Genomic DNA, 18,902 nt, shown 5'->3' on the forward strand with positions numbered 1-18,902 from the left:
CACCCTCAACTCTCTCTCTCCATCCCTCCCTCTATCCTCCACTCCCACGTACCCTCATCTCTCTCCCTTCCCTCCCTTTATCCTCCACTCCCATGCACCCTCAACTCTCTCTCTCTCTTCATCCCTTCGTCTCTTCTCCCTTTCCACCCTCATGCTCTTTCTCTCCCTTCCCTCCCTCTATCCTCCACTCCCATGCACCCTCAACTCTCTCTTTCTCCATTTCCTCCATCATGCTCTTTCTTCTGTTTCCTGCCTCCATCTCCCCCTCCCATGCACCCTCAACTCTCTCTCTCCATCCCTCCCTCTATCCTCCACTCCCATGTACCCTCATCTCTCTCCCTTCCCTCCCTTTATCCTCCACTCCCATGTACCCTAATCTCTCTCTCCCTTCCCTCCCTTTATCGTCCACTCCCATGCACCCTCACCTCTCTCTCTCCCTTTCCACCCTCATGCTCTTTCTCTCCCTTCCCTCCCTCTATCCTCCACTCCCATGCACCCTCAACTCTCTCTTTCTCCCTTTCCTCCCTCATGCTCTTTCTCCTGTTTCCTGCCTCCATCTCCCCCTCCCATGCACCCTCAACTCTCTCTCTCCATCCCTCCCTCTATCCCGCACTCCCATGCGCCCTCATCTCTCTCTCCCTTCCTCCCTCTATCCTCCATTCCCATGCATCCGCATCTCTCTCACTCTCTTCCCTTCCTCTATTTCCATGCACCCTTAACTCTCTCTCGCTTTATCCTCTCCTCCCTCCGTCTCTTCTCCCTTTCCTCCCTCATGCTCTTTCTTCTGTTTCCTGCCTCCATCTCCCCCTCCCATGCACCCTCAACTCTCTCTCTCCATCCCTCTCTCTATCCCGCACTCCCATGCGCCCTCATCTCTCTCTCCCTTCCTCCCTCTATCCTCCATTCCCATGCATCCGCATCTCTCTCACTCTCTTCCCTTCCTCTATTTCCATGCACCCTTAACTCTCTCTCGCTTTATCCTCTCCTCCCTCCGTCTCTTCTCCCTTTCCTCCCTCATGCTCTTTCTTCTGTTTCCTGCCTCCATCTCCCCCTCCCATGCACCCTCAACTCTCTCTCTCCATCCCTCCCTCTATCCTCCACTCCCATGCACCCTCATCTCTCTCTCCCTTCCTCCCTCTATCTTCAATTCCCATGAATCCTCATCTCTCTCACTCCCTTCCCTTCCTCTATTTCCATGCACCCTTAACTCTCTCTCGCTTTATCCTCTCCTCCCTCCGTCTCTTCTCTCTTTCCTGCCTCCATCTCCCCCTCCCATGCATCCTCAACTCTCTCTCTCTCCATCCCTCCCTCTATCCTCCACCTCCATGTACCCTCATCTCTCTCTCCTTTCCCTCCCTTTATCCTCCACTCCCATGTACCCTCATCTCTCTCTCCCTTCCCTCCCTTTATCCTCCACTCCCATGTACCCTCATCTCTCTCTCCCTTTATCCTCCACTCCCATGCACCCTCATCTCTCTCTCCCTTCCCTCCCTTTATCGTCCACTCCCATGCACCCTCAACTCTCTCTTTCTCCCTTCCTCCCTCCGTCTCTTCTCTCTTCCTTTCCTCCCTAATGCTCTTTCTTCTGTTTCCTGCCTCCATCACAACTCCCATCACCCTCAGCTCTCTCTCTCCCTTTCCACTCTCATGTTCTTTCTCTCCCTTCCCTCCCTCTATCCTCCACTCCCATGCACCCTCAACTCTCTCTTTCTCTCTTCCTCCCTCCGTCTCTTCTCCCTTTCCTCCCTAATGTTCTTTCTTCTGTTTCCTGCCTCCATCTCCACTCCCATGCACCCTCACCTCTCTCTCCCTTTCCACTCTCATGTTCTTTCTCTCCCTTCCCTCCCTCTATCCTCCACTCCCATGCACCCTCAACTCTCTCTTTAACTCTTCCTCCCTCCATCTCTTCTCCCTTTCCTCCCTAATGTTCTTTCTTCTGTTTCCTGCCTCCATCTCCACTCCCATGCACCCTCACCTCTCTCTCCCTTTCCACTCTCATGTTCTTTCTCTCCCTTCCCTCCCTCTATCCTCCACTCCCATGTACCCTCATCTCTCTCTCCCTTCCCTCCCTTAATCCTCCACTCCCATGTACCCTCATCTCTCTCTCCCTTCCCTCCCTTTATCCTCCACTCCCATGTACCCTCATCTCTCTCTCCCTTTATCCTCCACTCCCACGCACCCTCATCTCTCTCTCCCTTCCCTCCCTTTATCGTCCACTCCCATGTACCCTCATCTCTCTCTCCCTTCACTCCCTTTATCCTCCACTCCCATTTACCCTCATCTCTCTCTCTCCCTTCCCTCCCTTTATCCTCCACTCCCAGGTACCCTCATCTCTCTCTCCCTTTATCCTCCACTCCCATGCACCCTCATCTCTCTCTCCCTTCCCTCCCTTTATCGTCCACTCCCATGTACCCTCATCTCTCTCTCCCTTCACTCCCTTTATCCTCCACTCCCATTTACCCTCATCTCTCTCTCTCCCTTCCCTCCCTTTATCCTCCACTCCCATGCACCCTCAACTCTCTCTTTCTCCCTTCCTCCCTCCGTCTCTTCTCTCTTCATTTCCTCCCTAATGCTCTTTCTTCTGTTTCCTGCCTCCATCTCCACTCCATGCACCCTCACCTCTCTCTCCCTTTCCACTCTCATGTTCTTTCTCTCCCTTCCCTCCCTCTATCCTCCACTCCCATGCACCCTCAACTCTCTCTTTCTCCCTTCCTCCCTCCGTCTCTTCTCCCTTTCCTCCCTCATGCCCTTTCTTCTGTTTCCTGCCTCCATCTCCACTCCCATGCACCCTCACCTCTCTCTCTCCCTTTCCACCCTCATGCTCTTTCTCTCCCTTCCCTCCCTCTATCCTCCACTCCTATGCACCCTCAACTCTCTCTCTCTCTTCATCCCTTCGTCTCTTCTCCCTTTCCACCCTCATGCTCTTTCTCTCCCTTCCCTCCCTCTATCCTCCACTCCCATGCACCCTCAACTCTCTCTTTCTCCATTTCCTCCATCATGCTCTTTCTTCTGTTTCCTGCCTCCATCTCCCCCTCCTATGCACCCTCAACTCTCTCTCTCCATCCCTCCCTCTATCCTCCACTCCCATGTACCCTCATCTCTCTCCCTTCCCTCCCTTTATCCTCCACTCCCATGTACCCTAATCTCTCTCTCCCTTCCCTCCCTTTATCGTCCACTCCCATGCACCCTCACCTCTCTCTCTCCTTTTCCACCCTCATGCTCTTTCTCTCCCTTCCCTCCCTCTATCCTCCACTCCCATGCACCCTCAACTCTCTCTTTCTCCCTTTCCTCCCTCATGCTCTTTCTCCTGTTTCCTGCCTCCATCTCCCCCTCCCATGCACCCTCAACTCTCTCTCTCCATCCCTCCCTCTATCCTCCACGCCCATGCGCCCTCATCTCTCTCTCCCTTCCTCCCTCTATCCTCCATTCCCATGCATCCGCATCTCTCTCACTCTCTTCCCTTCCTCTATTTCCATGCACCCTTAACTCTCTCTCGCTTTATCCTCTCCTCCCTCCGTCTCTTCTCCCTCTCCTCCCTCCGTCTCTTCTCTCTTTCTTGCCTCTATCTCCCCCTCCCATGCATCCTCATCTCTCTCTCTCTCCATCCCTCCCTCTATCCTCCACCTCCATGTACCCTCATCTCTCTCTCCTTTCCCTCCCTTTATCCTCCACTCCCATGTACCCTCATCTCTCTCTCCCTTCCCTCCCTTTATCCTCCACTCCCATGTACCCTCATCTCTCTCTCCCTTTATCCTCCACTCCCATGCACCGTCATCTCTCTCTCCATTCCCTCCCTTTATCGTCCACTCCCATGCACCCTCAACTCTCTCTTTCTCCCTTCCTCCCTCCGTCTCTTCTCTCTTCCTTTCCTCCCTAATGCTCTTTCTTCTGTTTCCTGCCTCCATCACAACTCCCATCACCCTCAGCTCTCTCTCTCCCTTTCCACTCTCATGTTCTTTCTCTCCCTTCCCTCCCTCTATCCTCCACTCCCATGCACCCTCAACTCTCTCTTTCTCTCTTCCTCCCTCCGTCTCTTCTCCCTTTCCTCCCTCATGTTCTTTCTTCTGTTTCCTGCCTCCATCTCCACTCCCATGCACCCTCACCTCTCTCTCTCCCTTTCCACCCTCATGCTCTTTCTCTCCCTTCCCTCCCTCTATCCTCCACTCCCATGCACCCTCAACTCTCTCTCTCTCTTCTCCCTTCGTCTCTTCTCCCTTTCCACCCTCATGCTCTTTCTCTCCCTTCCCTCCCTCTATCCTCCACTCCCATGCACCCTCAACTCTCTCTTTCTCCATTTCCTCTTTCATGCTCTTTCTGCTGTTTCCTGCCTCCATCTCCCCCTCCCATGCACCCTCAACTCTCTCTCTCCATCCCTCCCTCTATCCTCTACTCCCATGTACCCTCATCTCCCTCCCTTCCCTCCCTTTATCCTCCACTCCCATGTACCCTCATCTCCTTCTCCCTTCCCTCCCTTTATCGTCCACTCCCATGCACCCTCACCTCTCTCTCTCCCTTTCAACCCTCATGCTCTTTCTCTCCCTTCCCTCCCTCTATCCTCCACTCCCATGCACCCTCAACTCTCTCTTTCTCCCTTTTCTCCCTCATGCGCTTTCTTCTGTTTCCTGCCTCCATCTCCCCCTCCCATGCACCCTCAACTCTCTCTCTCTCTCCATCCCTCCCTCTATCCTCCACTCCCATGCACCCTCATTTTTCTCTCCCTTCCGCCCTCTATCCTCCATTCCCATGCATCCTCATCTCTCTCACTCTCTTCCCTTCCTCTATTTCCATGCACCCTTAACTCTCTCTCGCTTTATCCTCTCCTCCCTCCGTCTCTTCTCCCTTTCCTCCCTCATGCTCTTTCTTCTGTTTCCTGCCTCCATCTCCCCCTCCCATGCACCCTCAACTCTCTCTCTCAATCCCTCCCTCATGCTCTTTCTCTCCCTTCCCTCCCTCTATCCTCCACTCCCATGCACCCTCAACTCTCTCTCTCTCTTCTCCCTTCGTCTCTTCTCCCTTTCCACCCTCATGCTCTTTCTCTCCCTTCCCTCCCTCTATCCTCCACTCCCATGCACCCTCAACTCTCTCTTTCTCCATTTCCTCTTTCATGCTCTTTCTGCTGTTTCCTGCCTCCATCTCCCCCTCCCATGCACCCTCAACTCTCTCTCTCCATCCCTCCCTCTATCCTCTACTCCCATGTACCCTCATCTCCCTCCCTTCCCTCCCTTTATCCTCCACTCCCATGTACCCTCATCTCCTTCTCCCTTCCCTCCCTTTATCGTCCACTCCCATGCACCCTCACCTCTCTCTCTCCCTTTCAACCCTCATGCTCTTTCTCTCCCTTCCCTCCCTCTATCCTCCACTCCCATGCACCCTCAACTCTCTCTTTCTCCCTTTTCTCCCTCATGCGCTTTCTTCTGTTTCCTGCCTCCATCTCCCCCTCCCATGCACCCTCAACTCTCTCTCTCTCTCCATCCCTCCCTCTATCCTCCACTCCCATGCACCCTCATTTTTCTCTCCCTTCCGCCCTCTATCCTCCATTCCCATGCATCCTCATCTCTCTCACTCTCTTCCCTTCCTCTATTTCCATGCACCCTTAACTCTCTCTCGCTTTATCCTCTCCTCCCTCCGTCTCTTCTCCCTTTCCTCCCTCATGCTCTTTCTTCTGTTTCCTGCCTCCATCTCCCCCTCCCATGCACCCTCAACTCTCTCTCTCAATCCCTCCCTCTATCCTCCACTCCCATGCACCCTCATCTCCCTCTCCCTTCCTCCCTCTATCTTCAATTCCCATGAATCCTCATCTCTCTCACTCCCTTCCCTTCCTCTATTTCCATGCACCCTTAACTCTCTCTCGCTTTATCCTCTCCTCCCTCCGTCTCTTCTCTCTTTCCTGCCTCCATCTCCCCCTCCCATGCATCCTCAACTCTCTCTCTCTCCATCCCTCCCTCTATCCTCCACTCCCATGTACCCTCATCTCTCTCTCCTTTCCCTCCCTTTATCCTCCACTCCCATGTACCCTCATCTCTCTCTCCCTTCCCTCCCTTTATCCTCCACTCCCATGTACCCTCATCTCTCTCTCCCTTTATCCTCCACTCCCATGCACCCTCATCTCTCTCTCCCTTCCCTCCCTTTATCGTCCACTCCCATGCACCCTCAACTCTCTCTTTCTCCCTTCCTCCCTCCGTCTCTTCTCTCTTCCTTTCCTCCCTAATGCTCTTTCTTCTGTTTCCTGCCTCCATCACAACTCCCATCACCCTCAGCTCTCTCTCTCCCTTTCCACTCTCATGTTCTTTCTCTCCCTTCCCTCCCTCTATCCTCCACTCCCATGCACCCTCAACTCTCTCTTTCTCTCTTCCTCCCTCCGTCTCTTCTCCCTTTCCTCCCTCATGTTCTTTCTTCTGTTTCCTGCCTCCATCTCCACTCCCATGCACCCTCACCTCTCTCTCCCTTTCCACTCTCATGTTCTTTCTCTCCCTTCCCTCCCTCTATCCTCCACTCCCATGCACCCTCAACTCTCTCTTTATCCCTTCCTCCCTCCGTCTCTTCTCCCTTTCCTCCCTCATGCCCTTTCTTCTGTTTCCTGCCTCCATCTCCACTCCCATGCACCCTCACCTCTCTCTCTCCCTTTCCACCCTCATGCTCTTTCTCTCCCTTCCCTCCCTCTATCCTCCACTCCCATGCACCCTCAACTCTCTCTCTCTTCCTCCCTTCGTCTCTTCTCCCTTTCCACCCTCATGCTCTTTCTCTCCCTTCCCTCCCTCTATCCTCCACTCCCATGCACCCTCAACTCTCTCTTTCTCCATTTCCTCTATCATGCTCTTTCTGCTGTTTCCTGCCTCCATCTCCCCCTCCCATGCACCCTCAACTCTCTCTCTCCATCCCTCCCTCTATCCTCTACTCCCATGTACCCTCATCTCTCTCTCTTCCCTCCCTTTATCCTCCACTCCCATGTACCCTCATCTCTCTCTCCCTTCCCTCCCTTTATCGTCCACTCCCATGCACCCTCACCTCTCTCTCTCCCTTTCCACCCTCATGCTCTTTCTCTCCCTTCCCTCCCTCTATCCTCCACTCCCATGCACCCTCAACTCTCTCTTTCTCCCTTTTCTCCCTCATGCGCTTTCTTCTGTTTCCTGCCTCCATCTCCCCCTCCCATGCACCCTCAACTCTCTCTCTCCATCCCTCCCTCTATCCTCCACTCCCATGCACCCTCATTTTTCTCTCCCTTCCGCCCTCTATCCTCCATTCCCATGCATCCTCATCTCTCTCACTCTCTTCCCTTCCTCTATTTCCATGCACCCTTAACTCTCTCTCGCTTTATCCTCTCCTCCCTCCGTCTCTTCTCCCTTTCCTCCCTCATGCTCTTTCTTCTGTTTCCTGCCTCCATCTCCCCCTCCCATGCACCCTCAACTCTCTCTCTCCATCCCTCCCTCTATCCTCCACTCCCATGCACCCTCATCTCTCTCTCCCTTCCTCCCTCTATCTTCAATTCCCATGAATCCTCATCTCTCTCACTCCCTTCCCTTCCTCTATTTCCATGCACCCTTAACTCTCTCTCGCTTTATCCTCTCCTCCCTCCGTCTCTTCTCTCTTTCCTGCCTCCATCTCCCCCTCCCATGCATCCTCAACTCTCTCTCTCTCCATCCCTCCCTCTATCCTCCACTCCCATGTACCCTCATCTCTCTCTCCTTTCCCTCCCTTTATCCTCCACTCCCATGTACCCTCATCTCTCTCTCCCTTCCCTCCCTTTATCCTCCACTCCCATGTACCCTCATCTCTCTCTCCCTTTATCCTCCACTCCCATGCACCCTCATCTCTCTCTCCCTTCCCTCCCTTTATCGTCCACTCCCATGCACCCTCAACTCTCTCTTTCTCCCTTCCTCCCTCCGTCTGTTCTCTCTTCCTTTCCTCCCTAATGCTCTTTCTTCTCTTTCCTGCCTCCATCACAACTCCCATCACCCTCAGCTCTCTCTCTCCCTTTCCACTCTCATGTTCTTTCTCTCCCTTCCCTCCCTCTATCCTCCACTCCCATGCACCCTCAACTCTCTCTTTCTCTCTTCCTCCCTCCGTCTCTTCTCCCTTTCCTCCCTCATGTTCTTTCTTCTGTTTCCTGCCTCCATCTCCACTCCCATGCACCCTCACCTCTCTCTCCCTTTCCACTCTCATGTTCTTTCTCTCCCTTCCCTCCCTCTATCCTCCACTCCCATGCACCCTCAACTCTCTCTTTATCCCTTCCTCCCTCCGTCTCTTCTCCCTTTCCTCCCTCATGCCCTTTCTTCTGTTTCCTGCCTCCATCTCCACTCCGATGCACCCTCACCTCTCTCTCTCCCTTTCCACCCTCATGCTCTTTCTCTCCCTTCCCTCCCTCTATCCTCCACTCCCATGCACCCTCAACTCTTTCTCTCTCTTCCTCCCTTCGTCTCTTCTCCCTTTCCACCCTCATGCTCTTTCTCTCCCTTCCCTCCCTCTATCCTCCACTCCCATGCACCCTCAACTCTCTCTTTCTCCATTTCCTCCATCATGCTCTTTCTTCTGTTTCCTGCCTCCATCTCCCCCTCCCATGCACCCTCAACTCTCTCTCTCTCCATCCCTCCCTCTATCCTCCACTCCCATGTACCCTCATCTCTCTCCCTTCCCTCCCTTTATCCTCCACTCCCATGTACCCTCATCTCTCTCTCCCTTCCCTCCCTTTATCGTCCACTCCCATGCACCCTCACCTCTCTCTCTCCCTTTCCACCCTCATGCTCTTTCTCTCCCTTCCCTCCCTCTATCCTCCACTCCCATGCACCCTCAACTCTCTCTTTCTCCCTTCCTCCCTCCGTCTCTTCTCCCTTTCCTCCCTCATGCCCTTTCTTCTGTTTCCTGCCTCCATCTCCACTCCCATGCACCCTCACCTCTCTCTCTCCCTTTCCACCCTCATGCTCTTTCTCTCCCTTCCCTCCCTCTATCCTCCACTCCCATGCACCCTCAACTCTCTCTCTCTCTTCCTCCCTTCGTCTCTTCTCCCTTTCCACCCTCATGCTCTTTCTCTCCCTTCCCTCCCTCTATCCTCCACTCCCATGCACCCTCAACTCTCTCTTTCTCCATTTCCTCTATCATGATCTTTCTGCTGTTTCCTGCCTCCATCTCCCCCTCCCATGCACCCTCAACTCTCTCTCTCCATCCCTCCCTCTATCCTCTACTCCCATGTACCCTCATCTCTCTCCCTTCCCTCCCTTTATCCTCCACTCCCATGTACCCTCATCTCTCTCTCCCTTCCCTCCCTTTATCGTCCACTCCCATGCACCCTCACCTCTCTCTCTCCCTTTCCACCCTCATGCTCTTTCTCTCCCTTCCCTCCCTCTATCCTCCACTCCCATGCACCCTCAACTCTCTCTTTCTCCCTTTTCTCCCTCATGCGCTTTCTTCTGTTTCCTGCCTCCATCTCCCCCTCCCATGCACCCTCAACTCTCTCTCTCCATCCCTCCCTCTATCCTCCACTCCCATGCACCCTCATTTTTCTCTCCCTTCCGCCCTCTATCCTCCATTCCCATGCATCCTCATCTCTCTCACTCTCTTCCCTTCCTCTATTTCCATGCACCCTTAACTCTCTCTCGCTTTATCCTCTCCTCCCTCCGTCTCTTCTCCCTTTCCTCCCTCATGCTCTTTCTTCTGTTTCCTGCCTCCATCTCCCCCTCCCATGCACCCTCAACTCTCTCTCTCCATCCCTCCCTCTATCCTCCACTCCCATGCACCCTCATCTCTCTCTCCCTTCCTCCCTCTATCTTCAATTCCCATGAATCCTCATCTCTCTCACTCCCTTCCCTTCCTCTATTTCCATGCACCCTTAACTCTCTCTCGCTTTATCCTCTCCTCCCTCCGTCTCTTCTCTCTTTCATGCCTCCATCTCCCCCTCCCATGCATCCTCAACTCTCTCTCTCTCCATCCCTCCCTCTATCCTCCACTCCCATGTACCCTCATCTCTCTCTCCTTTCCCTCCCTTTATCCTCCACTCCCATGTACCCTCATCTCTCTCTCCCTTCCCTCCCTTTATCCTCCACTCCCATGTACCCTCATCTCTCTCTCCCTTTATCCTCCACTCCCATGCACCCTCATCTCTCTCTCCCTTCCCTCCCTTTATCGTCCACTCCCATGCACCCTCAACTCTCTCTTTCTCCCTTCCTCCCTCCGTCTGTTCTCTCTTCCTTTCCTCCCTAATGCTCTTTCTTCTCTTTCCTGCCTCCATCACAACTCCCATCACCCTCAGCTCTCTCTCTCCCTTTCCACTCTCATGTTCTTTCTCTCCCTTCCCTCCCTCTATCCTCCACTCCCATGCACCCTCAACTCTCTCTTTCTCTCTTCCTCCCTCCGTCTCTTCTCCCTTTCCTCCCTCATGTTCTTTCTTCTGTTTCCTGCCTCCATCTCCACTCCCATGCACCCTCACCTCTCTCTCCCTTTCCACTCTCATGTTCTTTCTCTCCCTTCCCTCCCTCTATCCTCCACTCCCATGCACCCTCAACTCTCTCTTTATCCCTTCCTCCCTCCGTCTCTTCTCCCTTTCCTCCCTCATGCCCTTTCTTCTGTTTCCTGCCTCCATCTCCACTCCGATGCACCCTCACCTCTCTCTCTCCCTTTCCACCCTCATGCTCTTTCTCTCCCTTCCCTCCCTCTATCCTCCACTCCCATGCACCCTCAACTCTTTCTCTCTCTTCCTCCCTTCGTCTCTTCTCCCTTTCCACCCTCATGCTCTTTCTCTCCCTTCCCTCCCTCTATCCTCCACTCCCATGCACCCTCAACTCTCTCTTTCTCCATTTCCTCCATCATGCTCTTTCTTCTGTTTCCTGCCTCCATCTCCCCCCCCCCCCCATGCACCCTCAACTCTCTCTCTCTCCATCCCTCCCTCTATCCTCCACTCCCATGTACCCTCATCTCTCTCCCTTCCCTCCCTTTATCCTCCACTCCCATGTACCCTCATCTCTCTCTCCCTTCCCTCCCTTTATCGTCCACTCCCATGCACCCTCACCTCTCTCTCTCCCTTTCCACCCTCATGCTCTTTCTCTCCCTTCCCTCCCTCTATCCTCCACTCCCATGCACCCTCAACTCTCTCTTTCTCCCTTCCTCCCTTCGTCTCTTCTCCCTTTCCTCCCTCATGCCCTTTCTTCTGTTTCCTGCCTCCATCTCCACTCCCATGCACCCTCACCTCTCTCTCTCCCTTTCCACCCTCATGCTCTTTCTCTCCCTTCCCTCCCTCTATCCTCCACTCCCATGCACCCTCACCTCTCTCTCTCTCTTCCTCCCTTCGTCTCTTCTCCCTTTCCACCCTCATGCTCTTTCTCTCCCTTCCCTCCCTCTATCCTCCACTCCCATGCACCCTCAACTCTCTCTTTCTCCATTTCCTCTATCATGCTCTTTCTGCTGTTTCCTGCCTCCATCTCCCCCTCCCATGCACCCTCAACTCTCTCTCTCCATCCCTCCCTCTATCCTCTACTCCCATGTACCCTCATCTCTCTCCCTTCCCTCCCTTTATCCTCCACTCCCATGTACCCTCATCTCTCTCTCCCTTCCCTCCCTTTATCGTCCACTCCCATGCACCCTCACCTCTCTCTCTCCCTTTCCACCCTCATGCTCTTTCTCTCCCTTCCCTCCCTCTATCCTCCACTCCCATGCACCCTCAACTCTCTCTTTCTCCCTTTTCTCCCTCATGCGCTTTCTTCTGTTTCCTGCCTCCATCTCCCCCTCCCATGCACCCTCAACTCTCTCTCTCCATCCCTCCCTCTATCCTCCACTCCCATGCACCCTCATTTTTCTCTCCCTTCCGCCCTCTATCCTCCATTCCCATGCATCCTCATCTCTCTCACTCTCTTCCCTTCCTCTATTTCCATGCACCCTTAACTCTCTCTCGCTTTATCCTCTCCTCCCTCCGTCTCTTCTCCCTTTCCTCCCTCATGCTCTTTCTTCTGTTTCCTGCCTCCATCTCCCCCTCCCATGCACCCTCAACTCTCTCTCTCCATCCCTCCCTCTATCCTCCACTCCCATGCACCCTCATCTCTCTCTCCCTTCCTCCCTCTATCTTCAATTCCCATGAATCCTCATCTCTCTCACTCCCTTCCCTTCCTCTATTTCCATGCACCTTAACTCTCTCTCGCTTTATCCTCTCCTCCCTCCGTCTCTTCTCTCTTTCATGCCTCCATCTCCCCCTCCCATGCATCCTCAACTCTCTCTCTCTCCATCCCTCCCTCTATCCTCCACTCCCATGTACCCTCATCTCTCTCTCCTTTCCCTCCCTTTATCCTCCACTCCCATGTACCCTCATCTCTCTCTCCCTTCCCTCCCTTTATCCTCCACTCCCATGTACCCTCATCTCTCTCTCCCTTTATCCTCCACTCCCATGCACCCTCATCTCTCTCTCCCTTCCCTCCCTTTATCGTCCACTCCCATGCACCCTCAACTCTCTCTTTCTCCCTTCCTCCCTCCGTCTGTTCTCTCTTCCTTTCCTCCCTAATGCTCTTTCTTCTCTTTCCTGCCTCCATCACAACTCCCATCACCCTCAGCTCTCTCTCTCCCTTTCCACTCTCATGTTCTTTCTCTCCCTTCCCTCCCTCTATCCTCCACTCCCATGCACCCTCAACTCTCTCTTTCTCTCTTCCTCCCTCCGTCTCTTCTCCCTTTCCTCCCTCATGTTCTTTCTTCTGTTTCCTGCCTCCATCTCCACTCCCATGCACCCTCACCTCTCTCTCCCTTTCCACTCTCATGTTCTTTCTCTCCCTTCCCTCCCTCTATCCTCCACTCCCATGCACCCTCAACTCTCTCTTTATCCCTTCCTCCCTCCGTCTCTTCTCCCTTTCCTCCCTCATGCCCTTTCTTCTGTTTCCTGCCTCCATCTCCACTCCGATGCACCCTCACCTCTCTCTCTCCCTTTCCACCCTCATGCTCTTTCTCTCCCTTCCCTCCCTCTATCCTCCACTCCCATGCACCCTCAACTCTTTCTCTCTCTTCCTCCCTTCGTCTCTTCTCCCTTTCCACCCTCATGCTCTTTCTCTCCCTTCCCTCCCTCTATCCTCCACTCCCATGCACCCTCAACTCTCTCTTTCTCCATTTCCTCCATCATGGTCTTTCTTCTGTTTCCTGCCTCCATCTCCCCCTCCCATGCACCCTCAACTCTCTCTCTCTCCATCCCTCCCTCTATCCTCCACTCCCATGTACCCTCATCTCTCTCCCTTCCCTCCCTTTATCCTCCACTCCCATGTACCCTTATCTCTCTCTCCCTTCCCTCCCTTTATCGTCCACTCCCATGCACCCTCACCTCTCTCTCTCCCTTTCCACCCTCATGCTCTTTCTCTCCCTTCCCTCCCTCTATCCTCCACTCCCATGCACCCTCATCTCTCTCTTTCTCCCTTCCTCCCTTCGTCTCTTCTCCCTTTCCTCCCTCATGCCCTTTCTTCTGTTTCCTGCCTCCATCTCCACTCCCATGCACCCTCACCTCTCTCTCTCCCTTTCCACCCTCATGCTCTTTCTCTCCCTTCCCTCCCTCTATCCTCCACTCCCATGCACCCTCAACTCTCTCTCTCTCTTCCTCCCTTCGTCTCTTCTCCCTTTCCACCCTCATGCTCTTTCTCTCCCTTCCCTCCCTCTATCCTCCACTCCCATGCACCCTCAACTCTCTCTTTCTCCATTTCCTCTATCATGCTCTTTCTGCTGTTTCCTGCCTCCATCTCCCCCTCCCATGCACCCTCAACTCTCTCTCTCCATCCCTCCCTCTATCCTCTACTCCCATGTACCCTCATCTCTCTCCCTTCCCTCCCTTTATCCTCCACTCCCATGTACCCTCATCTCTCTCTCCCTTCCCTCCCTTTATCGTCCACTCCCATGCACCCTCACCTCTCTCTCTCCCTTTCCACCCTCATGCTCTTTCTCTCCCTTCCCTCCCTCTATCCTCCACTCCCATGCACCCTCAACTCTCTCTTTCTCCCTTTTCTCCCTCATGCGCTTTCTTCTGTTTCCTGCCTCCATCTCCCCCTCCCATGCACCCTCAACTCTCTCTCTCCATCCCTCCCTCTATCCTCCACTCCCATGCACCCTCATTTTTCTCTCCCTTCCGCCCTCTATCCTCCATTCCCATGCATCCTCATCTCTCTCACTCTCTTCCCTTCCTCTATTTCCATGCACCCTTAACTCTCTCTCGCTTTATCCTCTCCTCCCTCCGTCTCTTCTCCCTTTCCTCCCTCATGCTCTTTCTTCTGTTTCCTGCCTCCATCTCCCCCTCCCATGCACCCTCAACTCTCTCTCTCCATCCCTCCCTCTATCCTCCACTCCCATGCACCCTCATCTCTCTCTCCCTTCCTCCCTCTATCTTCAATTCCCATGAATCCTCATCTCTCTCACTCCCTTCCCTTCCTCTATTTCCATGCACCCTTAACTCTCTCTCGCTTTATCCTCTCCTCCCTCCGTCTCTTCTCTCTTTCCTGCCTCCATCTCCCCCTCCCATGCATCCTCAACTCTCTCTCTCTCCATCCCTCCCTCTATCCTCCACTCCCATGTACCCTCATCTCTCTCTCCTTTCCCTCCCTTTATCCTCCACTCCCATGTACCCTCATCTCTCTCTCCCTTCCCTCCCTTTATCCTCCACTCCCATGTACCCTCATCTCTCTCTCCCTTTATCCTCCACTCCCATGCACCCTCATCTCTCTCTCCCTTCCCTCCCTTTATCGTCCACTCCCATGCACCCTCAACTCTCTCTTTCTCCCTTCCTCCCTCCGTCTGTTCTCTCTTCCTTTCCTCCATAATGCTCTTTCTTCTCTTTCCTGCCTCCATCACAACTCCCATCACCCTCAGCTCTCTCTCTCCCTTTCCACTCTCATGTTCTTTCTCTCCCTTCCCTCCCTCTATCCTCCACTCCCATGCACCCTCAACTCTCTCTTTCTCTCTTCCTCCCTCCGTCTCTTCTCCCTTTCCTCCCTCATGTTCTTTCTTCTGTTTCCTGCCTCCATCTCCACTCCCATGCAACCTCACCTCTCTCTCCCTTTCCACTCTCATGTTCTTTCTCTCCCTTCCCTCCCACTATCCTCCACTCCCATGCACCCTCAACTCTCTCTTTATCCCTTCCTCCCTCCGTCTCTTCTCCCTTTCCTCCCTCATGCCCTTTCTTCTGTTTCCTGCCTCCATCTCCACTCCCATGCACCCTCACCTCTCTCTCTCCCTTTCCACCCTCATGCTCTTTCTCTCCCTTCCCTCCCTCTATCCTCCATTCCCATGCACCCTCAACTCTCTCTCTCTCTTCCTCCCTTCGTCTCTTCTCCCTTTCCACCCTCATGCTCTTTCTCTCCCTTCCCTCCCTCTATCCTCCACTCCCATGCACCCTCAACTCTCTCTTTCTCCATTTCCTCCATCATGCTCTTTCTTCTGTTTCCTGCCTCCATCTCCCCCTCCCATGCACCCTCAACTCTCTCTCTCCATCCCTCCCTCTATCCTCCACTCCCATGTACCCTCATCTCTCTCCCTTCCCTCCCTTTATCCTCCACTCCCATGTACCCTCATCTCTCTCTCCCTTCCCTCCCTTTATCGTCCACTCCCATGCACCCTCACCTCTCTCTCTCCCTTTCCACCCTCATGCTCTTTCTCTCCCTTCCCTCCCTCTATCCTCCACTCCCATGCACCCTCAACTCTCTCTTTCTCCCTTTCCTCCCTCATGCGCTTTCTTCTGTTTCCTGCCTCCATCTCCCCCTCCCATGCACCCTCAACTCTCTCTCTCCATCCCTCCCTCTATCCTCCGCTCCCATGCGCCCTCATCTCTCTCTCCCTTCCTCCCTTTATCCTCCATTCCCATGCATCCTCATCTCTCTCACTCTCTTCCCTTCCTCTATTTCCATGCACCCTTAACTCTCTCTCGCTTTATCCTCTCCTCCCTCCGTCTCTTCTCCCTTTCCTCCCTCATGCTCTTTCTTCTGTTTCCTGCCTCCATCTCCCCCTCCAATGCACCCTCAACTCTCTCTCTCCATCCCTCCCTCTATCCTCCACTCCCATGCACCCTCATCTCTCTCTCCCTTCCTCCCTCTATCCTCAATTCCCATGCATCCTCATCTCTCTCACTCCCTTTCCTTCCTCTATTTCCATGCACCCTTAACTCTCTCTCGCTTTATCCTCTCCTCCCTCCGTCTCTTCTCTCTTTCCTGCCTCCATCTCCCCCTCCCATGCATCCTCAACTCTCTCTCTCTCCATCCCTCCCTCTATCCTCCACTCCCATGTACCCTCATCTCTCTCTCCCTTCCCTCCCTTTATCCTCCACTCCCATGTACCCTCATCTCTCTCTCCCTTCCCTCCCTTTATCCTCCACTCCCATGTACCCTCATCTCTCTCTCCCTTTATCCTCCACTCCCATGCACCCTCATCTCTCTCTCCCTTCCCTCCCTTTATCGTCCACTCCCATGTACCCTCATCTCTCTCTCTTCACTCCCTTTATCCTCCACTCCCATGTACCCTCATCTCTCTCTCTCCCTTCCCTCCCTTTATCCTCCACTCCCATGCACCCTCAACTCTCTCTTTCTCCGTTCCTCCCTCCGTCTGTTCTCTCTTCCTTTCCTCCCTAATGCTCTTTCTTCTCTTTCCTGCCTCCATCACAACTCCCATCACCCTCAGCTCTCTCTCTCCCTTTCCACTCTCATGTTCTTTCTCTCCCTTCCCTCCCTCTATCCTCCACTCCCATGAACCCTCAACTCTCTCTTTCTCTCTTCCTCCCTCCGTCTCTTCTCCCTTTCCTCCCTCATGCTCTTTCTTCTGTTTCCTGCCTCCATCTCCACTCCCATGCACCCTCACCTCTCTCTCCCTTCCCTCCTTTTATCCTCCACTCCCATACACCCTCAACAATTACTCTCTCTTTCTCCCTTCCTCCCTCCGTCTCTTCTCCCTTTCCTCCCTCATGCTCTTTCTTCTCTTTCCTGCCTCCATCTTCCCCTCCCATGCACCCTCAACTCTCTCTCTCCATCCCTCCCTCTATCCTCCACTCCCATGTACCCTCATCTCTCTCTCCCTTCCCTCCCTTTATCCTCCACTCCCATGCACCCTCATCTCTCTCTCCCTTCCCTCCCTTTATCCTCAACTCACATGTACCCTCATCTCTCTCTCTCCCTTCCTTCCCTTTATCCTCCACTCCCATGCACCCTCACCTCTCTCTCCCTTCCCTCCCTTTATCCTCCACTCCCATGTACCCTTATCTCTCTCTCCCTTCCCTCCCTTTATCGTCCACTCCCATGCACCCTCACCTCTCTCTCTCTCCCTTTCTACCCTCATGCTCTTTCTCTCCCTTCCCTCCCTCTATCCTCCACTCCCATGCACCCTCAATTCTCTCTTTCTCCCTTTCCTCCCTCATGCTCTTTCTTCTCTTTCCTGCCTCCATCTCCCCCTCCCATGCACCCTCAACTCTCTCTCTCCATCCCTCCCTCTACCCTCCACTCCCATGCGCCCTCATCTCTCTCTCCCTTCCTCCCTCTATCCTCCATTCCCATGCATCCTCATCTCTCTCACTCTCTTCCCTACCTCTATTTCCATGCACCCTTAACTCTCTCTCGCTTTATCCTCTCCTCCCTCCGTCTCTTCTCCCTTTCCTCCCTCATGCCCTTTCTTCTGTTTCCTGCCTCCATCTCCACCCCCATGCACCCTCACCTCTCTCTCTCCCTTTCCACCCTCATGCTCTTTCTCTCCCTTCCCTCCCTCTATCCTCCACTCCCATGCACACTCAACTCTCTCTCTCTCTTCCTCCCTTCGTCTCTTCTCCCTTTCCACCCTCATGCTCTTTCTCTCCCTTCCCTCCCTCTATCCTCCACTCCCATCCACCCTCAACTCTCTCTTTCTCCATTTCCTCCATCATGCTCTTTCCTCTGTTTCCTGCCTCCATCTCCCCCTCCCATGCACCCTCAACTCTCTCTCTCCATCCCTCCCTCTATCCTCCACTCCCATGGACCCTCATCCCTCTCCCTTCCCTCCCTTTATCCTCCACTCCCATGTACCCTCATCTCTCTCTCCCTTCCCTCCCTTTATCCTCCACTCCCATGTACCCTCATCTCTCTCTCCCTTTATCGTCCACTCCCATGTACCCTCATCTCTCTCTCCCTTCCCTCCCTTTATCCTCCACTCCCATGTACCCTCATCTCTCTCTCCCTTCCCTCCCTTTATCCTCCACTCCCATGCACCCTCAACTCTCTCTCTCTCTCTCTCTCCCTCCGTTTCTTTTCCCTTTCCTCGTGCTCTTTCTTCTCTTTCCTGCCTCCATCTCCACTCCCATGCACCCTCAACTCTCTCTCCCTTCCTCCTTTGATCCTCACCTCCCTCCGTCTCTTCTCCCTTTCCTCCCTCATGCTCTTTCCTGCCTCCATCTCCACTCCCATGCACCCTCAACTCTCTCTCTCCCTTCCTCCCTTGATCCTGTCCTCCCTCCGTTTCTTCTCCCTTTCCTCCCTCATGCTCTTTCTTCTCTTTCCAGCCTCCATCTCCACTACCATGCACCCTCATCTCTTTCTCCCTTCCCTCCCTTTATCCTCCACTCCCATGCACCCTCATCTCCCTCCCTCCCCTCCATTCCCTTCTTTCCCTGCCTCCCTTCCTCCCTACCTTCTCCCTCTTTCTGGATTTAAACCTTACAAATTAATCATGAATTCAGACTCGGAATAAGAAATACAAAAATACTTTAATCTTTTGCACATACTCTGTACACATAAACATGGTATGCACAAACATGATTGTTATGAACATATTCCAGATGTAATGACATTTTCATTTCAGTTAATTTAGAATTCTTTGCATATCATATACATACAAGGCTGTAAACTTACAAACTATAAGATCATCCGATTCGAATAACAGTGATCAGATTTTCTTCTTGAGATTGGAAACATTCTTTTATTGCTACATCTTTCTCATAAAAATCATGTACCTTCAAA

This window comes from Strongylocentrotus purpuratus, unplaced genomic scaffold (genome assembly GCF_000002235.5).
Source record: "Strongylocentrotus purpuratus isolate Spur 01 unplaced genomic scaffold, Spur_5.0 spur5_scaffold_1, whole genome shotgun sequence".
NCBI classification, from domain to species: Eukaryota; Metazoa; Echinodermata; class Echinoidea; order Camarodonta; family Strongylocentrotidae; genus Strongylocentrotus; species Strongylocentrotus purpuratus.